This window comes from Tenebrio molitor, chromosome 1, assembly GCF_963966145.1.
Source record: "Tenebrio molitor chromosome 1, icTenMoli1.1, whole genome shotgun sequence".
NCBI lineage: Eukaryota > Metazoa > Arthropoda > Insecta > Coleoptera > Tenebrionidae > Tenebrio > Tenebrio molitor.
This window is the reverse complement of record NC_091046.1, coordinates 37242091-37265652: the sequence shown is the minus strand read 5'-3', so window position 1 is coordinate 37265652 and position 23562 is coordinate 37242091. Positions and strand designations below refer to the sequence as shown.

The window sequence follows — 23562 nt, the reverse complement described above, 5'->3', positions numbered from 1 at the left end:
TGTACATTACAATCGTAAAGTCTTACTTCTCTTCGATTTTAGGAACATTATTTTAAACTAAACTTTACGGCATTATCCTTTCTTGGAGACTGCCTAGTTTACTAATGTATTTCTCAAGAACGTTAAGGACTAGTTACGTTCAAAATATCTGTTAGTCTTCTTAAACTTCGTCCAGCGAGAGATTGGGAGATTTTAAATTGTAGACTTGTAACCCAACACTATAAAATACACTACAATACATTAATTAGAGCATAATTTCAGGACAAAAATGTTGCTGCTTGAAGGGTATGTTTCATATTTTACGTGCGCTAGGTACTACTGTCGCGAGCAAAAAATTCTGGTCGTCAATGTCATTTCAAAATTTGCTTAGATTGTCACAAATTAAAAAAATTGCGCTGCCTGATTATGCCCATATCAACAAAGTGTCAAAAAAATGTTATTAAAAAAATGACAATTAATGTCATACAACATAATGATAGGTTATGATATTTACGACCGTATTACAATAGAGCACTTTCCATTGCGTCCAAGCATGATTTTGACGCCCAGTTTTTTTTGCTCGCGACAGTACTTTCTCTACGTAGAATTTAGTGATCTTTATGTCAACCAATCTTTCGCTGGACAAACTATACCAGATCATTATAGCTCAAATTAGACCTATCTTGCTTCATGTTTTCATAGCATTTCAAGATGCTGCACTTGGTTTCTTGAGACACAACTTTCGGCATCGTGTTGAAGAAAATTTTTACTTGATAGCTGACAGTTGATGACAGTTGATATTGTCAAATTTACTATACTGTATGAAATGTGTCAGAAAATCATGGCCAACCCTCATGCGTTTAGAAAATGATTACATTATTTTACACAAGTTTTTTCAAATTGACAGTAAAATAACTGATGAAATTCCGTGGCCGTAACTGTACATCAGAATTTGCGTAGATTTTCCTAAGTTACATATCATATTACATAATTATGTTAATAAGCAATGACATATTTTTTAAAAACTAATAATTGTCACAAAACAAAAAATTATCATTATTGAGGAAATCAGTCGTCACTGAGTATCTGTAGGTATGTGTATTTTAATTAGCATTATTAATCATGGATTTTATCTATTATGGACATCATTTTAAGATTAGGCACTAAACTTTTTATGGAGAGAAAATATACCTAAATTATTTACCCACCTCTCACGTTTAATACTAATGGTGCTAATGTTAACGGTCCTGTTCATGGCCGCTTTTGAAATTTTAGAGGTTTCCAAATGAACCAACATAAAGTTTCGCTACAAATTTTTATGTTTACAGCCATGAAAACTTGAAGCTTCATTAACACTATTAAAAACAGAATTTCTAGCGTGAGCAATAAAAAAAAGCAAAAACAAAAAGTGTACATTGACAGTGAATATTTTACTTTAATGGAAAATCTGAAAACAGCAGGTGCTAAGACAAACACACAGTTTCAGGGAACTACAGACGAAACATTAAAAGTGAAACAATGAATCAACCAATAGCTATTGTTCTAAGACGCAAGCGTAGTCCATTTGCATAACAATGAAAATAAACGAACACCAGTCTACTTTTTCCTGTCGATTAATGGCAAAATATTTGGTTCTTATTGCCTTTGATATTATCGATACTTGATAAAAACAATTCAAAAGTTAACAAGAACCACGTTCTGCATTAAAAACATTATTAATTATAGTGAAACTAGATGATGTTAGGTAAGTACGGTTTGCATTCTCTGTACTTTTGAAAAGTTGGGTCCAATGTGTGAGAATATTGACATTCCTTTGCGTTAAATTAAGGATTATTCTTGATTAAACCCAGACTAGATTACAAGAAGTACATAAATGTGGAATTGCATCTGAAACATATTGTTATCGAGAGATCGCTTTACAGGAATGTAATCTCTTATTGTCTAGCGTTGTGGTATAACGAGAAATATTTCGGTGCTTACCTCTTTGCTTTTAACTGTAGATATAAACATAATTTCCAACTAGTAAAGCAGTAGATTATCTAGAATTTCAAAAAATGTAATGTTTTCTACTGTTTGATTTCTCAACGACGAATCCAATAATAAAACTGAATAAAACATCAACGAGTCTTGCCGCCATCGTCAGGGGAAACTGAGATACATGCAGAATATTTCCTGTCGACGTCTTCTCTACAGTAAAATAGATACTTCTGAATCAGATGTTCTTTACGACGAAGCAAGTACACATTTATCACTTATATGGAGATGATTTAAATGGGTTTGTTCGAGATTTCTACAGGGTACGTTGGGCTTTGAATGGCCAGTGCCAGCCAAATTGCAGCGGCGGTCAAGTCCTAATCTTTTAGGGGAAGCAGGTAGAATACTGATTTCCAAATGAGTAAATTGAAGGCTTGTCATTTTACCTCCCAGGGAGTGGGCAGCTAGAGGATAATACTCGTATAGTCCTTGTATCTTCGTAAGTAATTCTAACTTAAGCCCTAAATAAACCGAACAAAGACCTTACTCAAAGAAATTTATTGTCATATTGTGCCTGTCAATCACTAGACGGTCTCCGACAAATATTTTGAGTACTACCCCAGGTATTTTTTTTCTCCGAGACCGCCTAGTGATTGACAGGTACAATATCACAATAAATTTCTTTAAGTAGGGTCTTTGTTCGGTTTATTTATGACTTAAGTCATAATTCCTTACGAAGATGCAAGATGCAAGTAAGGATATACATAAGTAATAACTTCTCTCACACCAACAGTATTATATTTCCTAACAATAGGTACAACACCACTTTATTTCGCTACTTTTTAAAGCTTCACTTCTAATTTCTATACACATATTAATGTCACAATTTAGCAACAACTGAATAATTGAAAATTCTCTTTTGCTTCCATTCCACCCTCCACTTAACCCTTAATAATTCAAGTAAACAACTGTAACCACAGATACTGGGAAGTATAGAGCGACCTGAAATTTTCTAAATTTCTAAATGATATGCCCAACCCCTTATTAAGATTATAAGCGCTGCAATTTACATCAGGTTAAGAAGGGTCAAACTAACAACGCGCTGCAATTTAGTACATACCTAGGGCCAGTTTACAGAAGAGAAATTAAGTTAAGCGTAATCAAATGCAAGATTAACTGAACACCTGATCAGATTGGAGGGATTATTTCTTAACTTGAGAACCTCAAAAACAAAACCGTAAACTCCCATTATCAACCAACCAGTGTTGCAATAAAATTCTCAGGTTTGGAAGGTTACAACTTTTAAATGAGTCAAGATAGAAACTCGAAACTTGTGATATTGTTTTCATTCGTTAAAGTTTATATTTAGAAAAGAGATCTTACAAAATTTGAACTGAATGACAAAGAAACCAGATTTACAACTTTAAATGTCTACACTAAAGTAAACGTCGAAAAAATTAAATACAGCGCAAATCACAATACAAACAAATTTCATAAAAGGCACAATATTTGTTAACAGAATTGTTTGTTTCTCTGGGTGGTTGAAAATTTCCAAATATGTAATCGAATTTACTGCTATGATTGTAATGTAATGTGAACTTGTGCATCCATTTGTTAAAAGAACTCATTAAACTAAATTCTACAATTCTGAACACCCTTTTAGCAAGTTTGTTGCTTAATTCATATTTGGCCAAAAATGTATTCACTGGCGTCAGCTACCGTATTTTGAAGTAAAGAATATCACAAAATGTCGAAGTTTTTGTATTTAGTATTTCTGAATTTTTCTTGGCGCAGATTCGAGATTTTGAATTTCTTCGATTAATATTTCAACATTTATGAGTGGTATTCATCCATCTCTAGCTTCCCTCGACCCACCCATTTGATGAAACAGGAAAATATCAACCTAGAAATTCGTTTCATTCAAATAAAAACTGTTTTTTTTTTTAATTGAAGCTTTTACTATCGAGCGATCAATTTAATTTGTAATCGAGTCATCCATGGATTTGAATCCATATATCTTGCGATTGATATGTCGAGGTCTAACCTATGTTTCAAGCTGTGTTTATTGCATCGTGGAGTTCCAAGTAACGACATACGATTTCGGATTCATAGATAACTCAATTACAAATTAATTTGATCGCTATTTAGTTATTTGTATATCAAGGCCGCGAAATAATTCTTTAACATGTCGAGAGAAAAATTGTCGCTGAGGCCGCTTGCGGTCGAGGCAGCCAATTTCGAGGATGTTGAAGAATTTCGCGGCCAAGGTGTACACAACATTTTTTGTGCAACCGAAATTTTGTAATTATTATAACATGAACAAGCAAAATTTAATTCTACATATAAATTCGGCTTACATGTCGCTATGGAAATGACAGGTAAAACAATTCATTTTGTAAATATGTAATCGTGAAAATGTCGGAAGAGGATAATTGTAGTGAAAGTGATGTTTCAGTTTCGTGTGAGTGCTCCTCCAGATTTAAAAAGTACGTATTATAAATTCTGCGGGTTGTAATTTCCTACATGAAAAATCTAAACGTCAATCTTACATGGAAACTCTAATTTGTATCAAATACTGAAATGACGTTTACTTTAAGGGCCACCATTACGAACAACGGCCGCGAAATTGGATTTCGCGGCCTGTTTTAGGGACACGAAGTGCTCGTTTCGCGTACGGTTGCACAAAAAAGCAGTTTTGAAACAACAAATTAGGTTTTTCTTTAATGTATTTAATTGTAAATAAACATAATTCAGTTCTTTAAATCTATTCTTTTGAATTAAAAAAAAAATAAAAATAAAAAAGTATATACTTTGCAAACGCATTTGCTTTTAAATTTTAATTTATAAATGAAGATTTATTTTACAAAATTGTAATTAGCTTAACGAGTTAATTGATTAGTCAGTCAGTCAGTCAATCTGTTGGTCGGTCGATCGGTCGGTTAATCAGTCAAGCAGTCAGTCAGTCAGTCAAATCTCGTCATCAAATTTTGACCCATTTCCACATATCCAATCTACTTGAAACTTTTCACGCATACGTAATCGGATGACAAATCAATATATTAAACATCATTTGTCAGTTAGTTAGTTAATTAGTCACCTTTTTTGAATTATTCTAAGGCAGCCATTGAAGCTGGTATCATACCAACTGAGGTCCAAAGCCTAGGAAAAATTATTTTATCGTTCTTAGTATTTACATTTTAAAGAAGGTTTGTTTTCGTTTTTTTTTTATTCATAAACCATCGTTGGCCAAAAAAAAACTCGTACAGCCAAAATTTTAGTATTGTAAATCAAAGTCTACAACGTCAAACGTTATTGTCAGTGTCAAAATCAATGCGAAAAAATGGGTTTAACTGAAATTCAAAAAGAGACAATAGCCCAAATATTAATATTTTGTCATCGCTTATATTGACAAATGATAGATAAATTTGACAACAATTTCATCATTAATGTGACACTTTCATTAAAGCATGATTTAGAGTAATTTTCTTTGTGACAGAAAAATGATGTCCACAATTTAATTATCGTAATAGTACACAACTTAAATTTTTAAATTTTGGATCTCTTGTTCTGTCATCTGTATACGAGTTTTTTTTTTGGCCAGCGATAGTACACTTGATTTCGAAAAAAAATAGCACTAAAGTGCTGAGAGCGATTTTTGTAATATTTTCCTAGTGTAAATGGCCCGCTATAAACTGTTTCTAGGCAACATGAATTTCATACGCTACCTTCCTACTAGTTTAGTGATGCTTCGGGCTTTTGTCACTTTAATGTAACCATGGAAACAAAGCTAACATTACATGGGGAAATATTAGGTGTACGAAATCAAGTTTATTTTGTTTATTTATATGGTCAGGTTATCTAATAACATATTACACTTCTACGTCATGTGCACGGTGTGGTATGAACAAAACAATTCGAATACACTCAGTTTGCTATTTGCAAAAATGTAAAGTGCTTTTTCTTTCAAAGTTGTTCATAACTTTATCATGAAAATTTTCCGGCAGAACTTGCGAAGTAATTAAGAATTATTTGAAAACCTTTACCCTTTTTTACTAACTATTTCTCAACTTTTCACAGCCCGAAGGGAGCAAATCAGAACAAGACTGTACTTGATTTTTAATGAAAACTTGACAATATATTTATTACGTGCAAGTTTAATTTTACCAGTTTGCGGCCCCAATTTTTCTTCACCTTATGTTGACCAAGCGTAATTAATTTTTAATTAAAATTTTATCTCCTGCACGACCGTCGAATGTGTGCTTTTCCCCACAGCAGCGTTGAAATCAATGAAAATTTTTAATTATCGAATGACACAAAGTTTCTATGTAATCAAGCAGCGTAATTTGTAGATTGTGTAGCAAATCACACAAATGTTAATTCAAAATGTTATTTACCTCTGTACAATGTTCTTAAACTCAAATTTGTGTCTTTCGTATTTAGACTTACCTACCGTTAATTCGAAAATTAATTCGGATAATGTCACTTAAATCTAAAAAAAAAATGTGTTTGCAGATCACTGTATTTATTGCTGAGTAAAAATATATATATATCGCGATATAAAATTGAAGAGTTTAAATGAACACAGTGCTTGGCTTTTTAAACACTGGAGGGGTTGTTCGATAATAATTTTTTTCCTATCTTGCCTCGTCACGAATAGACTATTAAGTTTGTCAAGAGAAAAAACTAGAGCGAAATCTGGAGCAATTGATCCTTACAACCCATTAATTAACAAATGTGAAAATTGAACTTACCACGTAGACGAGGCTGTGGCTTAAGGCAAGCTTGGCATTTCTTGTAGTTAATTGGATGGAGTCAGTATTAACGCACTAAAACACTTGTCACTAATCAGAAATTGGTCGTTATCAGAGAAACGACGGTATGGAGCGTCCAGGCGGTCGTGCAGTCTGAAGGTGTCTAGACGCCAGGCGTCCTCTGATAGAGCCGCATGCGCTCAACAAGTATCTTCGCTTGGATTCATCACGAAAATTTGGAACTACCCTTATTCATATCCAGATTGCGTGCTTCGAACAAAGCCTTGTTAATCATCAGTCAAAGTTTATGACGCATCTTTATTAGCGTTTTTACACACTTGCTGCTACCAAATGGCCTTTATCCAAATCGACAAAATTAAAATGTACACCCATTGTAAATTAAGTCAAGTATTACTAAATCAGTCTGATAAATGCATGATACCAGTTTAATGTGGGCTGTGCGTGTGGGAGGTCGTTTTAGAATCTCCTAAAAGCATCTGAAAAATAACGATTTAGAATGAACGCATTCTATTTCATTCTTATCAAATATTGCTACCTAGATATTCAGATATCGGTCTGATCTGGAACCGCCGTACTGCTCGATTGTTTGCTCAAGAATTAAAAAAAAAAAATTTTTCACCGACTAATCATTCTAAGAAGCAATGCGCAAAACATTTTAAAAAAATAGCCTCCGGTCAAAGAAGAAATCGAGTAAGCCATATCATGGTTCAGCTCAGTTGGCAGTCCCAGTTGAAGTCTTGTTGTCGTCAAAGAAACATATTTTTGTGCAACTGTACGCGAAACGAGCACTTCGCGTACCTAAAACATGTCGCGAAATTGGATTTCGCGGCCGTTGCTTCTAACGACAGCCGTTAAAGTAAACGTCATTTTAATATTTGATACAAATCAGAGTTTCCATGTAAGGCTGGCATTTAGATTCTTCGGGTATGGAATTAGAAACCGCTGAATTTATAATATACAGGGTGTCTCAGCTAAGACTTTCGAGCCAAATATCTCGGTTATTTGCCAACGGATTTTTATAAAATTTAAAATGCAGATATTTTAGACTGTGAAGGTTCAATTAGTAATAATAAAATTACCTCAAGTTAAAAATAGTTATTTATTATACGAGTTTTATAAGACACCATTTTGTCGCACGCGTTTTTTAAGGCGCGAGGAGCGCAGCGACGAGTGCTATAAGCAAACAAGTGCGACAAAATGGCTTATAAAACGAGTATAATACAATATTTTTTCTATTTTGCTCCTTAAATTTAAAAAAAGTCCAAAACGTAATGCTAGGAAAATTATATTTGGCGAATATAAGGGTTGGTAACGCTGGTAAATAGAGCAAGTAAGTTTTGAATTTAAAGTGTCGTGAAATGCAGTGATCACCTAGCAACAACTCACTATGAGTCACTGTCAACATTAAAAATTTAGGTAAATGTTCCTGAAACGCGTATCGAAAAGTGTTCTTTTTCGAAACCCGTTTGAGTGTTATAGGTGCAAAATAGAAAAATGTAATTTTAACACATGTTTCCTTTATCGAAAATTATGCGTGTGTCACAGTACGTCTTATAAAACGAGTGTAATATACTATTTTTTCTACTTTGGTCACAATAATTTGATAAAAACTCAAAAATCTAATTATGAAATAATCTACGAGTGCCAAAAAAGCCCAATTGACACACGAACGAGTTGAATACAACGTTTTTTTGTTCGACGAGGTTTGTAAATAAAGGGTGTTTTTTTAAATTTGGCGTCGAAGTAGGCGTTGGGGAGTCGATTGAGATCGCACCACTCATGTAAAAGCGTAAGATTTAAACAGCTGATCCGTGATCCGTAACCTGTATAGTGCGTTCACAATCGACACTTCAACGCCTACTTCGACGCCAAATTTAAAAAAACACCCGTTATAAATTTAGGGAATTTAATTGGCTATACCAGCCACCATCAACCATCTGTCATTTTTAATGTCCTTGAAAGTACGCAAACTCGCAGCTAAAATTTGAACGTGTTATTAAGAATGCCTCGCAAAGTAGGCATTTATTAAACTCTCAAATTAGTTGTTATTAACTTTATGGACATGCTGCGCTACTAATATCTCTAATAACCTCAATTTTTTTATGATGAGTTTTTTCACCCTATGTCAAAAGTGTACAATGTTGTCAGCTCTATTTTGGGTGTAAATTGCGGTGTTGTGGTTCTTTGATTAAAAAATAAACTATATTAAAGCTTCTAACCTGTAATAGAGAAATTTGACAGTTGCCAAATACAGCAACATTGAGACTGAATGGCCTGAACCATGATAGTCATGGCCTACTAGATTTTTTTTCGATCACGCATTTTTTTAAATTCTTTGAGTTGTAAGTTTATTTTTTTTTTTTTAATGTAATGTACATACCTACACTTAATTATGCAAAATCAAATATTCTGGTACTTAGTTCACATATTATAAAAAGAGGGTTTTTCAATTTGACTTCTTAACTCCTACCAAATGTCAGAGCTATATTTCATTCAGTACTAATGCAGGGGTTATCAACCTTTTTACCTGGCGGCACTAGCCATACATTTTTTAGCAGACACTCAACGTTGAAAAACATTTTAATAAAAAACGTAAATGAAAAATCGAGAGAATATGATTGACGGTTATTTTAATGAGATGTTGAACTCAGTAGGTTGTCAGTATGTTTGTTATATTTGAACTAAATTTGCTAATTTAATTCGCGAGTCTTATATTTCTGAAATATCCAACTAGCTCAATGATTGTCTCAAACCAGTTTTAATTTGATAAAATCCCGCCTCGTCTAGATAAGAGATGTAAAAAAGTTAAAAGCGATTCTGTGTTAGTCTTTCGATTTAATTTTTAAAACGAAATCTGAGTATAATTATTATCGTGCACGAATGATATTCACGTATTTTCCTAGCAATACAGTTTAAACATGACTAAATTTAGAATACGAATCGGCCAAGTAAAATATAAGTTCTTTTAATACTTTTCAATTCCACTACATTTCCTTTTCTTGATAACGGTTTGTTATCCAAAGAGAAAAAATTGTAACTGAATTAAAAAGTTATAACTAACGTGGGTTATACGTGGGTCACTTTTTCAGTTCGATTGACACTTTATCCTCAACTAAATACCTATACTCTCTTATTTAATGCATATAAATTAACAAAAATTAAAAAATTTCCTATCTGCTCACGTTGGATTAAACATCAGTGATGCAAATGACCTGACCTGTTGTTACTATGACAACTCATATACGCTGATACGCCACTGTTAATAAACGTCATATTGACACAAAAAGTCCATTACGTAAAAATTTAAAAAAACGCCTGCTATACGTGAATTCTCCTTTTGAAAAAAAAAATCCGCATATAAGCAACCAGCTTTGCAAACATGCTGTGAATTGCTGCCAGTTTCTCTATTTACAGAGTTATTCACATAAGATGACGAGACTGACCAGGTAAAAATGCAACCCAAAATACACTTTACAAAGCATTCATTGTGTTTTGGTATTTAAAAATTAAATTAGGAATCCGAGTAGGTATTCTACAGGGTCATTATAAATGATTGTCTCATCGTAGGTGGCTGTGTGCTATGCTTTAGGTGCGCCGCTACGCCCACTAGTTGTTACAAACATTTATAATGACCCCGTATTAATTTGAAAGTTCATCGTTCTTCGGGCGTAATCATCGATGTAACGCCCTTGGTGCATAAATAGCTATTAAATCATACTTTGTTGAGAGAGGTATTTTCTGTCAGAACTTGACATTCTGACGTTAAAAGCTGTCTGTGTTTTATGTGCATTATGATAATGCTGGATAATGTAATAGGGATCGATTGCTTCGTAATAGTATATTATGATACGAGTCTTATAAGAAGCATTTATCGCACGCACGGTTTTAAGGCACGACGAGCGTAGCGAGGAGTAAGTGCGATAAAATGCCTTATAAACGAGATGTCATACAGTATTTTTTCTACTTTGCCACTTTTTCAATGAAAAAAAAAAAATTTTAAATGTAAAACCGTTAAAGTTGAAGGATTCCACCCAAGGTCACGTCTGCGGTCTGCCGCGACACCACAGTAGGTATCCGTCAAAATTAAAAAATTAAATTTCACTATTTTTAGAATTATTATTATATCACGCCTTTTCCTATTACGCAAAACAGTATCGTAAGAGCATCAGTACGAACGCAAAGTAGAAAAATTGCCTTTCGGGTTGCATTTTTACCTGGTAAGGCTTCTCATCTTACGTGAATAACCCTGTATAAATGTAGATGTAAACTGTTCTGTGGCCGCAACTGTAAATCAGGCTTTCAAAAGTATGCGCACGTTTTGAATAATCCAATTGGAAGCTGCTGTTTAAAATACGCGGGTACTATACAGTGCCTTTTTTTTAACGCTGGCCATAGGGATTTACATGCTAAAAAGTTTAGCGTCTGTTAATGAGCTTTTTAGTAGGAATTTTTAAGTGAAATTTGGTAGGATATTAGATTAGTATTTTATAAATCAATTTCAGTTCGGCCCATCGTACAAAACAAAATAATCACGGAATTAGGACAAAAATAGGTTCCTTAAATTTACCACGTGGTTTACCAAGTAGGCATTACGTCAGTAATGTAAACTCAACAAACGTCAAACAGTAATAATTTTCAATGGACACCTTTTCAAATAAAGAAATGATTGAATGGGATAGACTTTGAAAAATGTGCAGTTTTATTTCATAAACATAAAACATAGGAAATCATAATTACATCAAAATCTTAAACTATTTTAATTATTTTTGAATTTTCCTTTCATAAATTGTTCAAACTGTCTTCCATAGGCTGCAAGACACTAACCAAGACAATCATAAAAATTTTGTCGAACATTTTGTAACTGTCTAACGATTATGAAACCTTCTGGGCAAGAAATAATGTAATAAATTAATAGTTATTTAGACAACGAGTGTTAGAAGTGCAACTTTTTTTCATAAGTGTGGAAGTTTATTAAACGAGTCGTAGACGAGTTAAATAATCCACACGCATGAAAAAAAAGCACGCTAACACGAGTTGTCTATAAACATTTTTAAAATTTCATAAATCAAAACCTATTTTAACTGTAATTTGTGCTTCCATTTTGGTGCGGTGGCCGGTTGTGGTAACTACGGAAACATTATATGTTTATTGTTGTAAAATTAATTTGTCAGTTTTATGTCAGTCTCAATAAAAGTCAAAATGATTGATTCAGATGAAGATCCTGAAATTACTAGTGGACTAAAGAAAGGTGGGTTTAATGTTACTAATTGTTCTAATCAATATTTCAATTTTCATTTTGATAAATTACTTCTCTGTAGAATACGTAGGTATATCGTTCATTCATGGATTAAAATCAAGCAGTTAAAAAAAGTTGCTGACATCATAACTTTTTTTCACCAAGTGAAAAAAAGTGATACTTCTAACACTAAAATCAATGAAAAATAGTCAACTTTTTTCAATGAAATTTTAAAAAAGTACTTTTTTTAATTAATTTCGTAATTATTTTATTCTGTGGTATAAAATAAACTTAAGTTGATTTATAAAATACTAATCTAAAATTCTGCCAAATTTCACTTAAAAATTCCTGCTAAAAAGCTTATTAACGCGATCCAAAGTTTTTGTCATGTAAATCCCTATGGCCAGCGTTAAAAAAAGACACTGTATGTAAAGGGTGTATCTGAAATACGTGTGTTAATTTTAACCAGTGGAAGAACTCGTTAATTTATGAAACTTTTCTCTATAACATTTTGCAAAATTCGCAAAAGCATTGCAAGATTTTTTGCCCCTCAATTTTTACCAAACGAGTCGTTCTGTCTCTATTTTTTTGTAACCATGAGAATTTTAATTTTAACAATTTAATTTTTGTCTATTACAATGTAACTTTTTGACAAGACTCCGTTTCTATCACGACAGAAAATTTTCTCCCTTAAACATTAACACACGTATTTCAGATATAGCCTGTATATACAGACTGGCTACGAAAATTGGATTCACTTTTCCACATTTGCCCAAAAGATGGAGCTACAAGAAAAAATGAAATGGAAATGCTGGCAACATTGTTTTTTTTTACGTAACTATGCTTTCAAAAAATGTAGCTAAATATTGGTTGTAGCCAATTAGGATATGTTGCACGCTAATGATCCTGCACTCTTACAGCCACTGTTCTACCAGAGCGACCTTCTTTAGCAGGATAATAGTATGTTATGATACTTATTCACTGCTCAATATTGAAATTGTTAAAAATAGTGACAATTGCACGAAATATTGAATTCGATGTTGTCATTTAACTAAATATATTTTTTTTAATCTCAATTTTTTTGTAAAAAAGCGACATCTCTGGGCAATATGAAGAAAAGTGACTCCAATTTTCGTAGCCACTCTGTATATACAGGGTGTCCCAGCCAATACTTTCACCCCTCATATCTCCTTTATTTGTGGACACAAAGTGTTGCGATTTGGCACGAACACATTACAATTACTGAGGAGTAGTAAAGAAGCTTTACCTTTAAAAATGCATTTTTTAAACAGGTATATTATTAAGTAATTTTTTATTGTATTTAATATTTTTATAAATGTGCAATGGAAAAAGCCACACGCAAAGGTAGAGACTCAGTCTTAGTTTTTTCGCTGAGAAATTTTGCATTAGAGTGTGAATAATTTAACATTTTTATTTCTCGAAATTTAATTAAATGGGCCATTCGGTGGTTTTTTTTTCCAATTTTGTACAACCTTGAATTATTTTGACATAACATCTGACATCCTAAAATACAGGGTTATTCTAAATGATTGTAGTCGAAGTAGGCCATGCCCATGTTATTACATTTTGGCCGCTTTCATGTGAACTGTCAGTTTTGTCGCTGTCACTGTCATTTTTCAGGTGTAAAGTGCGGTGATGAGATTTTTATTTATTTTTGTTAAATTAACGATTGAATCCAGAAATATTGAGTTGTTTTGCAATCAATTTTAAAAATATTGAGTTGTTTTGCACCCAATTTAACTCGCGTGTGTGAACGGTGTTTACTGACTTATTCACATCATTTTGATGTTTTTTTATGTGGAGCGGCAACCATAAATTTTACATTCAGTTTTCACGCCTACTTCGACTACCAATCATTTAGAATAACCCTGTACAAATGTCAGTCAAAATTTTTAATTCTCTTAAATGACAGAATAATGAAATTGTTTCTTTTTTAAACAAAGAAATTATTAGTTTTCTGTGTTTTATGTATCACAATGAAAAATGCGACGTAAAATAAGGTTGCATTAATGTTTAGACGAATAAAATATAAAATAAAAAATATCAAATTAATGATAAACAATAAAGGTTAGTAGAGATATTTTCATATTTGATGGCGGAAACAAAAGACTGAGAAATGTCACAAATTTGTATTGTCAGTGTCAAATTTCTCAAAGACGTTCGTGATTTCAACAGAAATGCAGCAAATTGGCAATAAGAAAGTTATTAATCGTCGAACTAGAGACATAATTTGTAATACGTTTGATTATATGAGAATAACTTTTCCTTTTGAAGCACTGACAAAAAATGGTTTCCTTAGAATTTATTTCTTCAATCTCTTTAGCGAAAATTTAAATTTACCTAGACATTCCTTTTTATGGCGTTTATGAGAAATTTGACACTGACAATAAAATTTTGTGACATTTCTCAGTCTTTTGTTTCCGCCACCAAATATGAAAATACCTCTATTAAAAATGTTCATAAACGATGTTCAAATATTCCACCTTCTTCTTCCAAGCACAGCTCCAGACGTATACGAAAATCATTAATCACATTGCCTGATTTATTGTACCAAATGCATCTCGAATTCTTTGCTGCAAGTTCTCTACAGTTGTTGGAGGGGTAGCGTAGGTATAGTCCAATTTTTACCCTTTTGAGGTGACGTCACGATTTCCTTCCTCGCTTTCTCTTTATTGAAACGACAGAAACAGAAAAAAAACAAAAAAGTTTGAAGTTATTTTATGCTCCTGTCAGTTTGACAATTTTTAATTTCTTTCTTAATAAAATTCGTCAATAAACAACGGGGATATAAGGGGTGAAAATCTTGACTGGGACACCCTGTATATTCGTATGAAGAAAAATACAACTAAATTCGAAATTCACAAAATAATAATAAAAATTCGGAGAAACCCGGCTGAAATTTAGTAAGGGGACATTCTTCCACAATGTGTTGTAGGATCCTCATATATTATAAAATTAGAGGATTGAAAATTCTCGATTATACGAGACGTGTTTCCGGTAACACGTCGAGTAATCGAGAATTTTCCATCCTCGTGTTGTATACGGTTAGACTATATCATGAATAAAATAAATAAATAAATAAATAAACAGGTTCCCGAAACCGACTGGGCGCATTCTGTAGCAGAGCGATTTGATGTGACGTTGATGTAACGGCTAGCGCAACAATTTTTGTATAAGGCGGCGAACGAAAATACAAAGGTTGGTATATTCGAATATACAAAATTTCGTATATTCGAAATCGCCCTGGTTACTAAAATAACCGCTGTAATACATGGTAACTAAAGAAAATCAAAGATTCTTATTGGTTTATAAAGTAATGAATGATATAATCAAATAAAGTTTTATTGACTATTCCATTCATGTCATTTGTTAAAAATGGACCAATAAAAACACAATTTTACACATTTGTTACCATGGTTTCAAAAAATTGGACCGAATATTCCCCCACTCGTGGAAATTGTATCGGTAATACCACTAGTGCTCCCAGCGATAACACAAGCCTGCACTGATTTCGATGTTTGCATAAAATTGACAGTTTTTGAACAATTTCGACCCCCTGATTACGAAAATGATTTTGGTTTTGCGCTATCACGTCTAGTTTTTTCACAAATCGTTTTTTCTTAAAATTGAAATGTTCACCTAGAATGAATGAATTATTTCAAAATTTCGATACTGTAATATCGGACAACAATATGGATATTCTAAATTTCCTTGTTTTATTTGCGAGTGGGACTGCCGGGCACGAGAAGAGCATTGGACTCAAAAGAAGTGGCCTTTAAGAACTAGACTTGTACCGGGAAGCAATAATAAAAAATAATTTAGTTGTATCCTAAAAAAGTAGTATTAGGTACCACCAATGCATATCAAACTTTGTTTGATGAAGCAATTTGTAAAGCCTCTTGATAAAAATGGACAATGTTTCAAGTATTAATGTACAAAGTTACCAGATCTCTCCAATGCCAAATGAAAAGCGGTTAGGACCTCAAATAAGATCTTTGTACAAAGGTAATGATTTTCAAAATTCTATGAATGTTGTTGAAAGGAATGCCTGGACGGCATTTAAGAACGTCATAGAAAAATTGCTTGGAAATCACAAAGATGAAGACTACGAAAATATTGTAAGAATCATGTTTAAAAATTTTCACATCTTGGGATGTAATATGAGTTTGAAAGTGAATTTCCTCTTTTCGCACTTAAATCTTTTTCCTAAAAATCTTGGTGCTGTCAGCGAGGAACAAGGGGAACGTCTTGACCAAGATATAAAACAAATGGAGAGGTGATATCAAGGAAGATGGAGCGTATCAATGATGGTAGACTTTTGCTGGATGTTACAGCGCGATGTACCCAAAAAAAATATACAGCAGGCAATCAATTAAAAGAAGTTTCCTCACAAAGCGTTAAAGATGCCATTCTCATAAGGAATAAAAAAATTAGTTAGATTATTAACCAAGAATTATTATAAACATCTTATTTTCCTAAATAAATTGCTTAATTTTTTTTTGTTAATTGTGAAAAAACCTGACGTGATACAAAAAAATGAATTGTATTTTTGTAATCAGGGCTCCAATGTTATACAAAATCAGTTATCAAAATAAAAACATCGATTAAAAAGTTTTGTTTTGCAGGCCTGTGTAATATTTAACAAATAAATGCAGCCTTGAGAATTGCTTCCAAATGGACTCACGTGTCTTTTTTATGTTGTTGGAAACATTTTCTTTGATTTCTGCGTTAATTTCTTCAAAATCGGTTCATGGAATAGTCCTCCGAAAACAACTCGTAGTCAAAATTATGTAGACTATTTTTCAAACTGCTTTCACTCATTCAATTGTGCTTGGGAATCTCACTCGTGCTGACGCACTCGTGGATTCATTCCCGCACAATTGATAATTCGTGAACAGTTTGAAAAATAATCGAGATAATTTGGATTACTCGTGGTATTATAAATGACAGTATAATTCATGTATTACGTGATCATGAATGATCCAATGAAAACGCGTAAAGTCCTTAGTTGCATGGCTATCACAGCGATAATAAAAAACAAAAAAATTATTATCTTATTTACTTTCGTCGTTACGATTTTTGATTGAAATAAATTTGTCAGTTTGACAAATAAATGAATAATTTTGCATTTCATTCATCATATTGTCTCATCAAATATAACACGTGGTATGATTAATTATCGATGATATTAAATTCGTGAAATTGAAGTAGGACATTTCACTCATAATATCATCGATAATAATCATACCACTAGTTATATTATAGCTGAACAGTCTGCTTTCCAATAATCAGATTTGGAAAATGGTTGCACGAAAAATTCTTCTTTCCAAAGTGGTTTACGTGATTTTAATCTATAGGGTGGTAAATTTGCCATGTCTTGTGCTATTGAGTACATGTTTGGTGAATTTTCAAATTTATCCCAAATGCGTTTTGTGATGTATTTTCTTCTAATATCGTACGGAATAATCGGGCCTATTCTGTAACTCGTCTGTTAATTTTAACCATCCGCTAATAAATTAATTTTTAACAACCGGTTATCTACAAATAACCAAAATTCTATTCTGTAAGACAAATTATTAACGGGTAGGTTAAAAGCATTATTTTAGCGGCTAGGTTATTTTGAAGAATGAAGTCAGGCACGGAAGCGTACAAATACATATGGCAACGTCGCAAATCACTGTCAGCTGGAAGAACAACAGTCATAATTATTTGCAAAATTATACCTAACCTCAACTAATAGTTGCAAACTACATTGGTATGGGCACAGACTACTCAAAAACGTGAAATTGAAATTAAAAATCGACCGGTTTTTGTTCTTTTTTCAAAACTCAACAGTTTATGAGTTATCGAATTGTTGCATTACTTTTGCCCCTCACTGTATAAATGAAAGTAATTGGTAATTGGTACCACTTGTATATACGACAACCCTCGTTAAGCGGCAATAAACCACTCAAGGAATCAAAACGTCGTTTTAAATATCGATAGATGCACTTTAGGTATCAACTCAAATATGTTACAGCTTGCCCATTGTAGCTTGAGCTGTGAGGGATGCGCAAAGTTGAATAAAAAGGTCAGATAAAGAGGTCCTGGAAGCAGCAAAGAAATGCGACAAAATTAGTGAAGGGGTTGTAAGACCACTGCGCATCCGGTTGTTACAGCTCAAGCTACAATGAGAAAGCTGTACAGGGTGATTCATCTTTTACCGCCGGTGGCAAAATTACCCTTAAGAATTGAGAAAAATTTATGGAATTGACAGATTTGATTTGTCGAAAAATTTACTTACGAGTACATTTGTCGCCTTCATTCCAGTTCATGCACCAAAAGAATATTCATTGCGAACGCCATTATAATTTGGGACCGTTTTGACGTAAGTTAATTTTTAACGGCTGGGTATGACCACCCGCTAAAAATTAGCAATTTGAGTTAAATTTTAACAACTTTTGGTTAAAATTTTGGCTTAGAGAACAGCGCAATGGGTTAAAATATTTTAACCGTTGTTTTAACATTTAACTTTTAACCAAGTGTCTTACAGAATAGGCCTGTCAGTCGTTTATTTTTAACGGAAAGTTAAGTGTTGAACAAATCTGACAAACAGCAGCAAATGTAGACAAGATCGAAGATGATGCTTCATAATTTTAACACTAACACAAGCGCGAATTTGCAGGCAATAACGATGACTTCATTTCCGGACATCGGGAATATCTTGATTGGGATTCTTTATTGATTTCATTTATCTATTTTCAACGGAAAGTTAAGCGTTGAACAAATCTGACAAACAACATTGAAACAATTTTTTTTCACAAACAACGGTTGACATGACGACGTCCTCCGCACATTTATTAATTATTCGGTTTTTTCGATGTCGTTGAAAAAAATGTATTTCAAAAAAGACAATTGTGAACGAATCGTAGAGATATTACAAAAACTATTGTACAATACACGTCCGTTAGGGCCTTTACAGCCTCGCCAGCATTATTTGACTCGCTCTCTGAGCTCGTCTCACAAAATCTCTGCCTCGGCAGTAAAGGCTGTCCTAAGGGACTTCTACTGTAAAATAATACAGGGTCATTATAAATGATTGTCCCATCGCATTTGGGGTTGAAAACCCACACAAATTTGGGATGTGCCGCTAGCTTCGCAACGTTAAACAAACTAGTAGACAAATTTACACTACCGCCAGCAGCGCTACCTATCGGCGATGCTAGTCTCACTCATGTTATAAAGCTTGCGGCACATTCAACTACGTCACCAACGCCTACTGCGATGAGACAATCATTTATAATGACCCTGTATAATGATTTCTCCTTCTTGAGTTACATATTCTAAATTTTCCGCGACATATTGATTGCGTTTTACACTTATCAATACCAAAACTCATCCCAATATCATTTGACAAATTTTCAATTATTGTTAGTAAAGACAAAATGTGATTTTTTTTAGATGCATAAAGTTTTATGTCATCCGTATAAAGAAGGTGATTTAATTTGGATAGTGTGGTATTATTAAGTGTAATATTAAAACCATATCCAGTGCTATTTAATACATTTGTCAAAGGATTAATGGCTAGACAAAACCATAAAGGACTTAAAGAATCTCCTTAATAAATTTCCCGTTTAATTTGAATAGGCTCGGATTTTAATTTAGTATTGTTTATTGATAACTGTAAAGTAGTTCTCCAAAATGTTATAACATGGGATAAAAAATTAACTAAATCCAAATTAATTTTATAAATTTTAATAATTTTAAGTAACCATGAATGTGGTACTGAATCACAGGCTTTTTTTGTTCGACACTGTCAGAATTTGAGATTTTCTCCTGTGTGAAGGGATTTTGATAAATGTCACCACTTGTCAAAACGAAACGTCAAGCTAATTTTAAAGATTTTAAGCGATTTGGAGCCTTTAAGGGGCTCGTCGAAGAACTCGAAGCTTCATTAGCTGGTTTTCCGGATTTTAGTATCGCAATAACTTTTGGTGTTTTGAATTCAGGTGGTATTTATAAGGCATTCACAATCTTTTTGGGACCGAGTTGGCTATCTAGTGATTTTGTTGGCAGTACCTCGGTGATAAGTAGTAAATTCCCTAAAGGAAATTGACATTTTTTGTGTTAGGTTAGGTTGTTTTCAGTTTAGGGTTACATTTTCTGAATAGGTACATTGTTGCCGGATCTCTTAAATCTGGTCTGTCCTTTTTAAATTAAATTAAATCGTTTAATAGAAATTTTTTATCGTAATAAAAATTATTTTGGCAATTTTGACTGTTCCTTTGACGGAAATTTAAATTATTTTTACACACTTAATAAATCATTTAGTTTCTTACGAATATTAAAATAATAAATCTAGCAATGCGGTGGCAATAAAATGTCGAACAAACACTGACAGAAAAAAAAATGCATCCGTTGCATCACTGAGTCAATTAGTCCAACATGAAAAGAAAAAATCATAGTCAACTCGGTCCCAAAAAGATCGTGAATGCCTAATATGTAGCAGAAATATTTTCCGACAAGTTTTGATGCTCGGAACATTGTAAACAACAATTTATTTCATTTGGAGATATTTTGTGAAACAATATTAAATACAGAATTCAATGGACAAATCTATTCACCGAAAGATGTTAATGTACAAAATTTCAGAGAAATCCATACAAATTATATTTCATAAAATTCTAGTACACTTGAAGCCCTGCATGAAGTAAATTAAATTTTATGAGTCACAAATTTTACAAAACTCACTTAGCAGTTTAAACTAAAATTTTCATTTCTAACAGCCTTCACGTAGGTAAAGTGGGGAGCACGGAATTTCGGGCAGCAATTTGTCATTTAAAAAAAAACAATGTGGTCTAAGCTTTGTTGTCATAAACGTCATAATAATTAATTTTGACTGAACTTCAAAATAAACTGTAACAATTATGCACAATTATTTTACACTAACGTTAGTTATTGATTTCTACAGTTTGATAAGACTGTTCAGTTTTCGGAAAGTCACAATTAAACAGTTATTAAAACTAAAGATTCAAAAAAACTACTAAAAAAATTGAAGAAAACGGGGAAAATTTTATACCCGACGCAATATCAACCTTTTTTCAGAAACAATATCACAAGACTTCCCATTTTTTCGGAAAATTTTGATTTTATTAGACTCAAAGTTTGTTGCTTTAGGCAACAATAAAATCAAAATTTTCCGGAAAAAATGGGAAGTCGAGTTATATTTGTCTAGACAAATTCCCGAATGAACAATTCAAACAAACATTCGGAACAACATCACAAAACGGATTATTAAGGTTAGTTTATATTCGTCGTGGCACTTTTCCTGCAACAATTTACCTGTTGTATTCCAAATTGTTTTCACGCTGTAGTCAATATCACTGCTGGAGTCGTTTCTAAAACGATTTTTTAAATCCATTTCGGAAAACGTCAAAATAATTTTCTGACATTTTGTTCATTAATTTGTGTTACCAACAAAAACAAAAGCCTTGTCAACGTTGTTTTTCACCGGAAGGGAGATTTTTGTCAGCGGAAGACACATTTTCTGACTATGACTAGATTTTTTCGCGATATTCGGCACACTATTGGTCAATATCAACTGTTTTCATAACATGAGGGAATTTGTCATTTAAAATAATCAGTTTACCATGTTACCACAATATTTTAGTAACTCAAAAAACTGCAAAGTTAAGTTAAAAATATCTACGTACGAAAGAAGCGGTAAGGACCTTTGGTCCAGGTAATCTATGCTTAAAAAAGGCCTTTAGGTGTTTAGCCTGCGCAAGAAACTTCGTGATCAGTAGAGCTATACAGAGTATTTCACAAGTGATAATGAGCCCGACGGAATTGAAAATGCAACCCACAATGCATTTGCAAAGTTAACTTTGTTTTTTGATTTAGAAAACATAAAACATAACTGTGCAGTTTCGTATAATGTTTATTGTCTGCATCAACGGGCAACGACGATAGTTATTTACGTATAGAGGGCCGGAGGTAGAAGATTACGCCCGCGGCCGAAGTTTGAGGCCCGACGAAGGAGGGCCTTTATGAGGCCAAGGGCGTAATCTTCCTCTAGCCCGAGGCATGTACAACGTTTTACGCACAACTGCAGAACACCTACAAAATTTAATCAAAATTATCCAATGATCAAGAATAACTGAATCTGTTGGATGGAATCCTCACTTTTCGTTGGTTACTGTACATAAACTGGATTCTATTAAATTACACAACATTTATTGCAGGCATGGTATTCTATATGGCTTGCTCGTGAACATCGGCAAATTTAATGGAGGTGGTAAGTTAATTTTTAATCTTCATATTCTCAGAACATATAAATAAACCAGTTTATTTATCTTTTATTAGCAACAAAAATCAAGAATTCGCTACAAAGATTATGAACCAGAATTATACTCGGTCTGTTGCAAATCAATTCCTTCTGCCCTTCGGAACATCCATTTATTTCAAAAGAAATTTGAAGCATTGGAGGAACAACGCTGTGACAACTGCTTTGGAAAAGTTGGTCTTGGCTTCTGCCTTCACCACTGTGTAAGACTTGATTTTTGTCCAAGGGCGTTATCCCTCAATATTTGATAATTAATCGATCAGACTCATCGGTACACATTAAATTAGACAATCTCAGCTACCGTCATACGATAATCTACAATCGGACTCACCTCCACCTCATTCAGTCATTCAAAGGGTAAAGCACAGGTCCGGACTCGGGTTTGCTCAATGGGACGGTACAAACATGTAAATGATAAACACCTGACACATCTGTCGCGAATCAAGGTCATACAGTGACTCACCCGGGGGATTCCTCCCCCTAGCCTCTATCATGATGAGGGGCTCGAACCACGGGCGTCATCTTCAGAGCGCTACATTCCGGGGTTGCGCTGGATGTTCTAGTAGCACCTGTAATAGCCCCGTGTGCAGTTTGGGGTGCACAGCCCGCCCGCAGTCTCCACAGAGGAAGACCGCCACGGCCAGAGTATGAGCCTACAACCCACTTCCATACGTCACTATGCCCCCTCAGTACCTGGGAACCGGGATGACCTCATAACCTTTTGACCAGCAACGTATGATCGGTGCATTTGGTTGCCACCACCGGCCGTCCCGACGAGACGCGCCCGGTCAACGGCCTAGCCGTGTCATGAGCCAAAGGTGCCCCACCCGGACATCCGGTGCTCAGGAATCATACCATGGTATAGGGAGGTTTTACGCATTAAGGTACTGATTTATAGCCCAGGTTGCCCAAACCTGCTATCACCCAGTTACCAACACACCTGGTAACTGTATCTCTATGACTTGCTATCACTAGCCTAATTCACTACACCACTTCCGGGCCACAATTATTCACCTGCCGTCACTCTCGTACTCGTACCTTGGACAGCCCGTCGGTTGCAGCTGCCAAGCGACACTGCCCCTGTCTCGCCTGTGGAACTCTTAAAATCACCCCCGAGTCAAGGACCTTTCAGAACACAATTTATGAGCCACATGTTTGGGGTGGAAGAGGTAGTTTTTCTGTTGCGTTTTAAAATTCTCTTACAACTGTAATCATTGATTAACACGAACTTTTGTAAAAATGTTTGTAAAGGCACA

General features: G+C 33.9%; 1 protein-coding gene and 1 long non-coding RNA gene across 3 annotated transcripts in view; one reads left to right on the top strand and one right to left on the bottom strand.

Moving 5' to 3' along the window:
• LOC138122251 (melatonin receptor type 1B-B-like) overlaps nucleotides 1-7349 on the bottom strand; it is a 61142-nt gene extending 53793 nt beyond the window's left edge. For both annotated transcript variants that reach the window (XR_011156402.1, XM_069036423.1), the window contains exon 1: nucleotides 6705-7349. The gene's annotated coding sequence lies outside the window, so the exon portion shown is untranslated. The remainder of the gene's footprint in view (nucleotides 1-6704) is intronic.
• LOC138122252 (uncharacterized) lies at nucleotides 1583-23516 on the top strand. Its single transcript, XR_011156403.1, has 3 exons — nucleotides 1583-1723; nucleotides 22206-22258; nucleotides 22327-23516. It is a non-coding gene; the product is annotated as an uncharacterized lncRNA (long non-coding RNA).
• Nucleotides 23517-23562: the final 46 nt, after the last annotated feature.